General features: G+C 46.9%; 1 pseudogene; it reads left to right on the top strand.

Moving 5' to 3' along the window:
- The window catches only part of LOC105978922, a 46,489-nt pseudogene that overhangs the window by 4,360 nt on the left and 30,208 nt on the right, over nucleotides 1-11,921 (top strand).

Here is an 11,921-nt window from a genome sequence, read left to right as displayed (position 1 = left end):
CAAATCTTAATATTTCAATGAGTCAATTAGAGCTTTCCCCGTGAACACTCCCCTTTTCCCCATTGCATAACTATTACCTTTCTTTGTAGAATGCCAGCTCCTGGTGGAGGTTACAAGTCATGCTCTCTTCTTCGCTCTCTAGAAAAGAGAGATGAGGGAGGAAGTAACAGGATGAGGGGGATGGAAAGGAAGTGGGGGTTAGAGAAATGGTAAAGCAGCCTGGGTTTGTTATAATAAATATATAGGCCAATAAACGGGCTAGACACTTGGACATTGATCGAAGGGCACACAATATACCCACTAGGTGCTTATTGACATGGCTATTTTCCAAAGACCACGCCATTATGAAAAAAATCCAATTTAGGTGAAAAGGAAGGGTAACCACACAAGAACGCAAAATGAGGATGATTACATCATTGCTTACTGCCAAATTACATCGCTAAATAACTGCCATGCATTGAGAAGAATGGGCTAGACAAGTTGACACATAACTGTAACCATCACAGCCAGTATTACTGTTGCCTTACTCCTAGGTATTGGTTGTAGATGTGAAAGGTTAGATAATGAGATAGTCAGTAAGTGAGGGTATACGGTTAACCTCCACTCATCCTGTAGCGTGTCATACTGTGGTGGTTTGTGAGCTGTTGCTGTGCAATTTGCACTTCAGTTTCCAACAGGGTCACCCGTGGGAGACAGGCTTCAGCAGAGCTTCCAGAACACAAATGGGGAGAAAGACATGATAATCAACTTATAACAAATATCGGCCGGTGAAACCTTCATGAACAGCAGCAGCACATTGGCTGATATAGAGCCAGAGGCTGAGCTACTCCAGATTGGAAGGGACGAAAAAGGTACAACTGAGGAAGAGATGCCTCCTCAAAGGAGAGTTGACCTTACCGATGTCGGCGGAGCAAAATTTTGGGGAACCTTCATTTGCTACTGTGGCTTGATTCAAAATGAGAAGAAATGGCTGCACACATTCATTAATAATCAGAATGTGGGATGTATAAGATGTAAATCAAGGAAAATTGGAAGTAATAAAAAATGAAATGAAATGCCTAAAGATTGATAGCCTAGACGTTAGTGAGCAGAAATGTTCTTCTCTTTGGGTTTTCTAACTCTAGCTCTTTGCATCTTTCATTATAATACTTGACTTTGTCTTCTCAAGCTGCCCTTTGAAATTTTCTATTCAGCTCTTTGACTGCTTCATTCTTTCCATTTGCCTTAGCTACTCTATGATCAAAGGCAAATTCAGACTCTCTTCAGACCTCCCCTTAAATCTTTCTTTCCTTCCTTTGCTTTCTTCATGAATGATGTCCTCCCACAGGTCCTTAGGTCTCTGTCATCAATGCTCCATACATCCAATCTGTTTTTGAGATGTTTGCAAAATTCAGGTGGGATAGACTCAAGGTCATATTTTGGCTCGTATGGGCTTCCTTTTATTTTCTCCAACTTTAACCTGAAGACCTGGGCAGAGTTTTATTCCAACTCAGGGGCGGCTACCAACAACAGACCACTCTATCCCTCTTGCTTCGAAGGCACTATCTAGCATTAAAAAAAAACCAAACAAACTAGCTGCCCTCGCGTCAATGGTGACTCATAGCATGCCTCCTGTGGATTTCTGAGACTGTAACTGTTCACATTGTTTATGGGAGTAAAAAAGCCCAGTCTTTCTCCCTAGGACTGCTGGTGGTTTCAAACTGCCCACCATGTGGCTTTAAGCCCAATGCATAACCACCATGCCACCAGGGCTCTCTACTATTGGCATACAGGAGGCTACATAAAGGCTTGTTGAATAAATGAGAATCCTGACTTCCCTCTTTACTGGGCAGATCTTGGTGCTCCTCAGTTATAGCTGCTGTTGCCTGACTCTGGGTTGCTTAGAGCAGATTATAAAGTCTTCATACGCCAGGTCTTTTGGAGCGGTACAGAATAACGCCTGGGAGCGAGAGGAGCAAAGTTGAGGATTACATCTAGTGTGTTAAAGACAGAGGCAGAAGGCCACGGCCAAGATTAACTCATTCAAGACTCACTGCCATTGAGTCAATTCCAACTGACAGCAACCCCAGAGTGGAACAGCCCGGTGGGTTTCTGAGACTGTAACTCTTTACAGGAGTAGAAAGTCTCAGCTCCTTTGGAGCGGCTGGTGGTTTAGAACTACTGATCTTGTGCTTAGCAGCCCAACTTGTAGCCCACTACGCCACCAGGGCTCTTGAGAAGGTCAACTTACTGCCCTACGGAAGTCTGTTTGGCTGCTGTCGCCGAAGGGAACCACTTCCCTGCTCCTCAGGGATGTGAAGGCACACCGATGTTAACATAAAAGCCCGATGAGAGCTGGGCCCAAGTCTCTTTCCTGTCATTGATTGAATAGGTATTCGTTCACCAGGCTTGGCTTCCTGCTTCTACTCAGAAAACACTGTCTCAGGCCTGTTCTGCTCCTCTTCCCTCTGCTTTTCAATAGCTGCCCATTGCTATTGAGGCGATTCTGACTCGTAGACAACCCAATAGGATGGAGTGGATGTTCTCAGGTTTCCTAGGCTGTAAATCTGTACAGAAACAGACTGCCTCATCTTTCTCCCACAGTGTGGCTGGTGGATTTGAAGCACTGACCTTTTAGTTAGCAGCCAAGCACTTACTCCTGGGCCTCCGGGACTCCTTCCCTCCCCTGAGCCCCAGGGTTAGCATTACATTCTTGGATCCTGGTGTTGGAACGAGGTGGATGGTGGATTCATGTGTGCCAAACGCCTGCAGTTTGGTTGATCCTGGCTTGGGAGGGATGATTTGCTGTTTGGGAGGGGGTGACGCAGGGAAGAAGGTTTGGTCCTCATTCTTTAGTGATGTGTAAATGGATTGCTGCTGGCTCTTCTTAGGTCACTCTAAGTCAGTGGGGGGAACTTATTTCTATTGGCAGGAGAATACATTTTACATCCACATACATACCATATGCCGGCTTTTTGGGCAGCCTGCAGAAACGGAGTTAGGCCCTCTTCCTTCCTCTGTTTCGTGCATCCTACTGATAGCTCAAGGCCTAACTCCAGGTCTAGCTCCTAGATTTTCTTGCTAAGGCAGCCCACAGCCCACGTGGATTTTTCTACGCACGTAGCCAGCCTTGCAGTCATCGCCTTCACCAGTCAGGCAGAGCTCGTGTCAAGAGAAAGGACGCAATATCTTTAGCATCTGTTCGTTGTAAGGGCCACTTTCAAGGTTTCCAAGGGTGCTTGGATGTGCTCGAATGGCCAGCTGTTTTTCGTAAAATGTGGAAGTCCTATCTTTTAATCGCAATGGGTGAAGAATACTGCCTCCGCCTAGCCTGTTTCCTGCATCCCTTTCCCAGCATGGAGCGGTGCGACTGCAGGGCCTGGCTGCCAAGGGGAAGGGATTTGAGCTGCATGCACCAGTGTCTCTGCAGGAGCGACCGTCTGTTTCTCAGAAGGTTCACAGCAGTGGAAACCCCAGGGAACAGGTTTCCTCTGTCCTGTAAGGTTGAAACGAGTCATAATCCACTTGGTTGTTACCAGTTTTAGGTTTTATTCTATTTAAGAAGCCATGACTCTTTGAGCAGAGAGTGATCTGTGTCGTTCCCAGCCCCTTCCTGATAGGGTCGCTATGAGTCAGCATCCTCTTGATGGCAGTGAATAGGAGGAGGGGTTTCCATACAGAGTCACAAAACTGCCATTCACTCTTGCGTGTCCTCAACACGTACTCACTTAGCATCAGGGGCCCTATTGGGACATAGCTATGTCGATTATGCCGCATGGAACCCATACCCTGGTGGTACAGTGGGTTCCTCACTGACTTGCTAACAGCAAGGTCAGCGATTCAAACCCACAAGCTGACCTGTAGGGAAAAGAAGAGGTTTTCTGCTCTGTAAGGCTTTACAGCTTTGGGACCCTAAAGAGCGGTTCGACTCTATGCTGTAGGGTCACTCTCAGTCAGAATCAACTTGCTGGCAGTCGGGTTGGTTTGTTTTATTTTTGAACATGTGACTATGCCTGATCCAAGGAGCCCTGGTGGCACAATGGTAAAGAGGCTCTACAGGAGAAAAGGCCCAGTGACCTGCTGCGGTAAAGGTTATAGTCTAGAAAAATCTAAGGGCAATACTACTCTGCCCCGTATGGTCACTATGAGTCAGAAATGACTTGATGGCACTCGCTTTCTTTATTACTTTCCTTCTTTCTCTTTTAATGGATGGCGATGTGGGTTGAGTGTTGAGGTGCTAGCTGCAAGGTCAGTGGTTCAAACCCACCAGTTGATCTTCATGAATTTGTCTCCTCACATAAAGATTTATAGTCTCAAAACCCTCTATTGGGTCCCTGTAAGTCAGAATCAATGGCCGTGGAGGATGTACAATATTTTACAGATGTACAGGTGTGGGCTTCTTATTTCAGGAACACTTAGGTTGCACGAGATATGCTAAGTAAGACCTATCCTGAGATCACCCTAGAGCAGCAGTTCTCAACCTGTGGGTCGTGACCCCTTTGGGGGGGTCGAATGACCCTTTCACAGGGGTTGCCCGATTCATAACAGTAGCAACACTACAGCTAGGAAGTAGCAACGAGAATAATGTTGTGGTTGGGGGGTCACCACCACATGAGGAACTGGATGAAAGGGTCGTGGCGTGAGGAAGGTGGAGAAGCACTGTCCTGGAGTCACTGATAGTTCCTTAACTCAACAGGGAAGAGTCCGTGAGCTGCATAGATAATCCATCGCCGGAGTCCCCTAAATGGTCATGGCGTCTTAAATAAAACAAAAGATTAAATGAAATCTTCACAGGAACAGATCACTTCATCTTCCTCTCCTAATGTCACTGGTGGGTTTGCACTTCCCAGACGGTGCCACCGTGCCTCCTTACAGGACCATACAGGGTAATCGTGGTTGTTTGGGGTCCTTAGGTCACTTCCGGCCCGTCGTGAGTCATAATCCACTCGGTTGTCACAGATTTAGTCTTTATTCTATTTAAGAAGCCATGACTATTTGGGGGGAGTCGAACTAAGAATGATCTCTGTAGTTCGCGGTCCCTTCCTTATCGGGTCACTGAATGCCACAGTGCCTGGGCCCGAGGTTTCCTCCCAATGTTACAGGGCTTGAGCCCACCATTGCTGCAGCCAGGGTGTCCATCCAGCTCCCCGCGGGCAATGAAACAATCATGCAGCTCAGTACAATAGGACATTTAAAGATGCAGTTACATTGCACTCTTTTCTCTCTACAGAAAATGATAGTGCCAGATGGTTGTTATATCAAGGGACACTCATACAAAGAGTATGCTGGCAGGCAAAGACCAAACCCACAGGAGAAGGAGAATAATAGTGGTGAAATGTGTTCTTTGGGGGAATTTTGTTATGTTTCAGGTGTCTGCCATCTTTTACGTTTTTTGTAATTTGTTGTGATTTCCTAATTTTGTGCTCCTCTTTTGAATTCCTTTTCTGAAAGAGCCCCATTCCATGCATGAGCTGGAAGCCCTCGCACAACCTGAGCCCGCTTTGAACGGCAGCTAAGTGATGTCTTACACTGCTCTCTGATTGCTTCTTAGAAAAACGATTGCCTTGGGGAAGCAGCCGTGATAGGTGATGCATCCACCACTGCCATGGAGTTCATTCTGACTCTCAGTGGCCCCGGGGACAGAGTATATCTCCCCTGTGGCTTGCTAAGATGGAACATCTTTACACAAGGAGCAGCCAGCCTCATTTTTCTTCTGAGGAGCAGGTAGGAGACCTTGGACTGCCAAGTTGTGGTGAGCGGCCCATTTCACAGCCCACGATACCACTCTTGTTTATGCACCAGGGGATCATAGGGAACTGTGGCAGTTACATAGTCTCCTTTCAACTTGCAGAGGGGTGGTGTCCCGCCTGTCAGTCAGGTCGCAGCTTGATGACCTCATTTGGAGACATGAAGGAGATAAATAGCTCACTGAAGGCCAGACACACATACTCCCCTGCGAGACATTTCTGTTGACAAGCCACAAGGAGCTATGCTGATAGAGCCAGAGCCCTGGAGCTGGAGGAGCTACATGGAGACCCACGCCAGCACTGAGATGCTTCCACTGCCACTGGATCCACAAGACTTTCCACCCACTGGCCTGTGATCTTCCTGCATTCAGCATCATTGCATGGCCGCATGAGTCTAAAGAGGAATTTATGGACTAATATCAACATATGGGCTAACATCTGACTTACAGACTTGATCTGAACTGGGCTGGGATGTTTTCTTAATGTACCATTGCTCTTTGATATAAAGTTCCCTCTTACACACATGTGGGCGTCTCTGGATTTGTTTCTCTAGTCAACCCAGACTAACACAGGAACTAGCCCGATGCTCTTTGCTCTCCAGGGCTAACTGCTGCCAACATGTTGATACCTGATCCTCCAGCATTTTTCTTGAGCCAGTGCACTGTGGCAAGGAGTGAACTTGCTAGCAAGCTGCTTGGACTTGATGTCAGCATCTGTGATTTGGGAGGAAATCTTGTCTCCTGGCTTCCGCTGACAAAGGAGAGTTCAAAGGCACAGTACTTCTCCCTGACGGGGGCTGGGCGGATGGTTTCCAGCGAAGAAATGGTATCTGCCATGCTGTAGGGATGTTGGTTCTCTTCGAAAGGGCCATACCTTACAGTTGGCGGACTAAGTGCCTATATGGAATTTTCTCTTCAGGTATTTCATGTGCCCAAGCTTGTCACCCTCTCCCTCCCCTCGAGGTTGTAAACTGCTCAGGACTGAGGTCCAATGGAAGGCATCTCCCACATCTCCCTGCAAGGCCTCCCAAATGCGTGGGCATGAGCGCCATCTAGCCGCCCCATCTGTGCTCCCACTGCCCTCTTGGCTTCCTTGAGCAGAAGGGACTTGTTCAGCCTCCAGCAGCTGGAAGGTGACCGTGATGCTACACAACTTCAGAGCCCACACGTCACAGGGAACTGCCAGCAAGTGAGAGATCTGTCAGGAATGAAGAGTGTCTCTCAAGTGACATGAGCTGGTGGTGCGCAGGGGGCTAGGTTTATAGAAAATGGCAAGAAACAAAAGTACACGCCGTCCCTGTCTCCTAGGGAAGCAGTCCACAGAAGCGTCGCCGGACGATGGTGGCATTCAGGACAAAATGGTGATGATTGGGGAAAGGGGACTGGATGGAAACAAAACGTTCTCAGGATAAAACAGCCGAACAGCTGGGGATAAACACAGGCGAGGCCACAAAAGACCAAAGGGTAAAGAGGTCTTTTTAAAAAAGAAGACAGGCTATTATTACTGATTTCCTTTGTTTGGGGGCTTGGGGGGTTGTGCAGGTACATAGCCTACGCTTCTTTAAAAACATAAATAAAAAATTTTTTTAGAAAAAAAATAAAGAAGACTCTTTGGGCACATGCTTAATTATCTTATATCCTATTGGCCGAGTCCCTCACAGAGTGTGTGATGTGTAGTCACTCTCAGTTCTCCCTCCGAGAGTTTACGAGCTGATATGGACTGAGGGAAAACAAGGGAAAAATCCCAGAACAGGATGAACCCAGTTTTATCACAAAATCCATGAGTACATGACACTAGAGAAGAGACTAGAAATAAATAGTAATATATAAATTGTAGTTATTCGGGGAGATGTAATTAGGAGGGAAATTTTGGTTCCTTGTGCTATTGTGTAATTTCTCAACCCCCTCCCCCAAATGGGAATATGTAGGCATTATGTAAAAATAGCTGCTTTTCCAACAATTCAGGAGATAATCACTTTTCTTTGAATGTGGAGCCTGGGTGGCACAAGTGCCCTATGGGCTGCTAACCCAGAGGCTGGTGGTTTGAGAGGCTGGTGGTTTGAGTCTTCCTACTCAGTGGGTCTGTGGAAAACGAAGGGATTTGTGTTCATGTTTCTGTAATCGTTTTTCATTAGTTAGCCTAATACTAAATTGCATTTACGGACTTTTAAAATCAGCTTGCCTCAAAGAGGTGTCTTTAAGAGCTTAATAAAGGCTACATAATGCTCACCACACAGTAACGTCGAGTCCCACAAATCGAACTCGGGATCTGCTTGTGAAGCTATATTTTCCAGCTATGTTATGAAACCCAGAAACTGTAAAAGATGGATACGTTTGGAAACGTTAAAATGTAAACTTCTGTTCAATCAAGCCTACTGTAAAGGAGGTTGGGAAAGAATCCCATTGGAGGAAAATATTCACAATGTCTGTGACAAAGGACTTAAAGTCCATAACATATAAAGAGTTTCCACGAATCAGTGAGGAAATACTGTTCTTAAGGTAGAAAGCCGGCTTTTACAAAGTCGTTTTTAGGTTCGCTGGAGGAGGCTCTTACTCAGGGGGACCCTCTGCACCAGAGAGCAAACCCCATCCTGCCCCACCAATGGTGGGTGGAGCTCAGGGGGGCAGCCGCGGTGTCAGCCCATCTCCTTGAGGGTCTCCCTCTTTCTTGCTGCCCCTTTACGTTACCAAGCCTGGGATGTCCTTCTCCAGGGACTGGTCTCTCCTGATAACCTGCCCCGAGTACGTGAGAGGAAGTCTTGCCATCCTGTCCTTCTAAGGCACACTTGTCCATTCTTCTGAGGATGGACGAGTGTATTAAAAGCAACCTGTTAAAGTGGGCCGCTGACTCTGGGTGACCCCATGAATCTCCAGTCGAACTGCCCTGCGGGGTTGACTTGATATAATCTTTATGGAGGAGCCCCGGCGGCGCTGTGGGCTAGGCCTGCTAACTACAATGTTGTCCATTTAAACCCATCAGCCGCGCTGAGGGTGAAAGATGAGGCTGTCTACTTGGACTTGAAGTTACACAAGCCACCATTCAGCAGTGAAGCACGTCCACATGGCAGAAGCACACTGCCGGTATGATCATGAGGAGTTATAGGGACTGGGTAACAGACATCAGTAGATACATAACAAACCAAAACGTACTGTTGAGAATGAGGGGGGTTGGAGCAGAGATCCAAAGTCCATCTGTAGACAGTATGACCCTCAAATGATGTTATGCATACCCAAATGGCCACTGGCAGGAAAAGGTCCTTAACCCTGCTCCAGCCTAACAAACGACAGCGCAGCTACTGCCTGCCTGCAACATAGTTCTGCTCGCAACCTTAGCTCTTGGACACGGCATGGAACTACTCTGAGTCGGTTTTCTGGTCTCGGTGATGATAATGGTGGTGACAATGATTGTGTCAGACCAGGCTCCAAGAAACAGTCCGGGGGGAGACGCTTGTTGAAGTGGTGTTCTGGAGGTGTTAGAGAAGCAGAACAGGGCGGGGAAAGGCTACAGGAAGGTGTGGTCATGGTGGAAGATGGGCTGCAGCCTGTTCCACCTGGGGTGCTGGACCAGAGATCACACCCAGGGTGCTAGCCTTTTGTATCTCATGTCAGTTCGTCCTTGACTCTCAGCTCCTCCCTGTTGGAGCCCGAGTTCTAAGGCCCTGTTGTCATAGTGAGTCCCGTGTTGGGCGGTTCAAACTCACCAGGTGCTCCCAGGAGAAGAATGAGGCAGTTTGCGCTTGTAAAAAGATTGACAGTTTTGGAAACCCGAAGCGGCAGTTCTACTCTGTCCTACAGGGTTGCTAGGAGTACAAATTGACCTGATGGCAGTGTGTGTGTGTGTGTGTGTGTGTGTGTGTGTGTGTGTGTGTGAATCTTTCAAGAAGTCGACTGCCAAAGCTTTCTTTGTAGGCTAGTAGGTTTGAACTACTGATTTCTTCAGCAAACAGTCAACCGCTTCATCATTGTGTGCGGCCAGCGCTCCTTTCTATAGGCAGGGTGGGGCTGAATTCCAGAAATTGTGGTCACAGGAGAACTTTTGGAGTTGATTTGATAAGAAATTGAATTTTATAATTAAAAGAGGAGTTGCAGTAGAATCCACAGCATGTGTGTTTGTGTGTCTATGTCTTATCTTTGGTACCCCTTCTTCGAAAACAAGGGTCACAATGCGTTGCTCTGATCTCTCTACTTCATCCAGTCCACATCTAATCGTGCCCCTCCCGAAAGTCTAGCAGGCACATTGCTTTCTGCTAGATAAGCACCCCCAGGAGGTAGGAGGGGTGTGGGGCCAGAGAACATTCGTAGTTGACTGGGTGTCGCCAACATTCAACTGCGTTTTGATGTAAGCAGAGCCCAGGGAAAATGTGCTAGAAGCTCTCCCCGCTCTGCCATTGGCGGGACAAGGGGACCTGTGGGTTTCTGAGACTGTGAGTCTTTACAAGAATGAGACGGCATCACCCTTTCTAATGAAAGGACCCATAGAATTTAGTCAATTTTCCAAGGTGGTATGGGAGCCCCCCAAACTGCCAAAGAACACCGTGAGCTTCTTGAGCGTGGGAGTGTGCTCTCATTCTCCACAGTGTGTTCACCATCCGGCACCAGCCCCACCCAGCTCCCTGCCAGCCTTCCCAGTGCTGGAAGTCTTTGTGGGGGCAGAAACGTCAGCTTGCTCCCCCAGGGGCAGCTGGTAGGTCACACAGCTGAACTTGTGGTTAGCAGCTCAGTCCGGAACAGCTGTGACTGACAGAGAGTGGATTCCCAATAAGTGTTTATTCTTTCCGCTGAGTCAGAGTTCACTCAGTGGCAGTGAGATTTCCTTTGAGAGTAAACACTTTTGCTTTCTCCATGTCTGCTCAACTTTTGATAAACCCTGGAATCTCAGGGTTTGAAAGATCACCAAACGTTTTCAGGGCATATCTGAAACTAAATAATAATGATTAATATTAGTACATAAATGATAACTACTATGTACTCAACTCACTGCCATTGGGTCAATGCCTACTCATAGTGAACCCGCTGTGGGTTTCTGAGACTGTAGCTATTTATGGGAGTCGAAAGCCCGGTCTTTCTCCTGTGGAGTTGTTGGTGGTTTTGAACTGCTGACCACGTGGATCACAGCCCAATGATTAACCATCACACCACCAGGGCTCCTTCTATTATGTGCTAGGTTATCTAAAGTATTATTTCATGCACTTTACCTACAGTAGCTCCTTTAATCCCCACAAGACCCCTGTGAAGCCCCCATTAGACCTGATTTTTACCAATGAGAAAAGTGAGGTCCACAGAGCTTCTGTGACCTGCCCGAGGTCATGTGACCCAGGAGAGGAATCCCTCTGTCGTGTTGGTGTTCGCTCTACAGGCTCTATGGCAGCTCCTAGAGACCCGAGTGTTCGAGTAGAGCATTGCTCCACAAGGTTTCCTTGGCTGTGGTCTCAACAAGAACAGGTGGTGGTTCAAAGCGACCGTGCGGTCGTTTCCATGGGAGAGAGCTGGAGTTCTGCTTCTGTCAAGACTGCAGGCTGTAGAACCCTCTGGGCCCGTTTCGCTCAGTCAGACTGGGCTGCTATGAATCAGAATGGACTGAACTATACCAACAAGAGCAATAGTACTTCCCCCCCCAACAGTTGTATTATCATATACATCACCTATCATACACTTCAATAGTTCAATCACATCAAGAAGAGTTGTACAATCATTACCATAATCTGTTTTCCAACATTTACTCTTGAACTCATCGTTTTCAGTTCCCATTTCCCTCCACATTCCTCTACCATACCCACAGGGAATCGTTAATCTAGTTATTGTCCCTCTAAATTTACCTATCCTGGATTTCATACACAAAAACAAAAACACCACAAACAACAACAAAAACCTAACAAGAATAAAAAAGTAAAATAGACAAAAACCTCAATCAAAAAGGAAGCAGAAAAAAAATAAAACTAGAACAGATTTAAATGGGTCATAAGTGAGATAAAATGTTAGGGTGCCAACTTTTCATCTAACTGCGTTTGCAGCAATCCACTTTCCAATACACCCTGCAGGTTAGCAAGGCTGTTCACATCCCTCCTGGCCCATGGTCAGAGGGGATTCACCAGGGACTTAATCCACCTGTATTTTCCCTTCACTTTTTTGTTTTTAAACAGAAATATCTTTAAAATGAGTCTAAAGGAAGATAGAATGATAAGCTATTAAAATTTAA

Source organism: Echinops telfairi, unplaced genomic scaffold, assembly GCF_000313985.2.
Source record: "Echinops telfairi isolate 266 unplaced genomic scaffold, ASM31398v2 ScPeMD7_7468;HRSCAF=8506_0, whole genome shotgun sequence".
Classification (NCBI taxonomy): domain Eukaryota; kingdom Metazoa; phylum Chordata; class Mammalia; order Afrosoricida; family Tenrecidae; genus Echinops; species Echinops telfairi.
The sequence above is the reverse complement of the archived record's forward strand: the minus strand, read 5'-3'. Positions and strand labels throughout refer to the sequence as shown.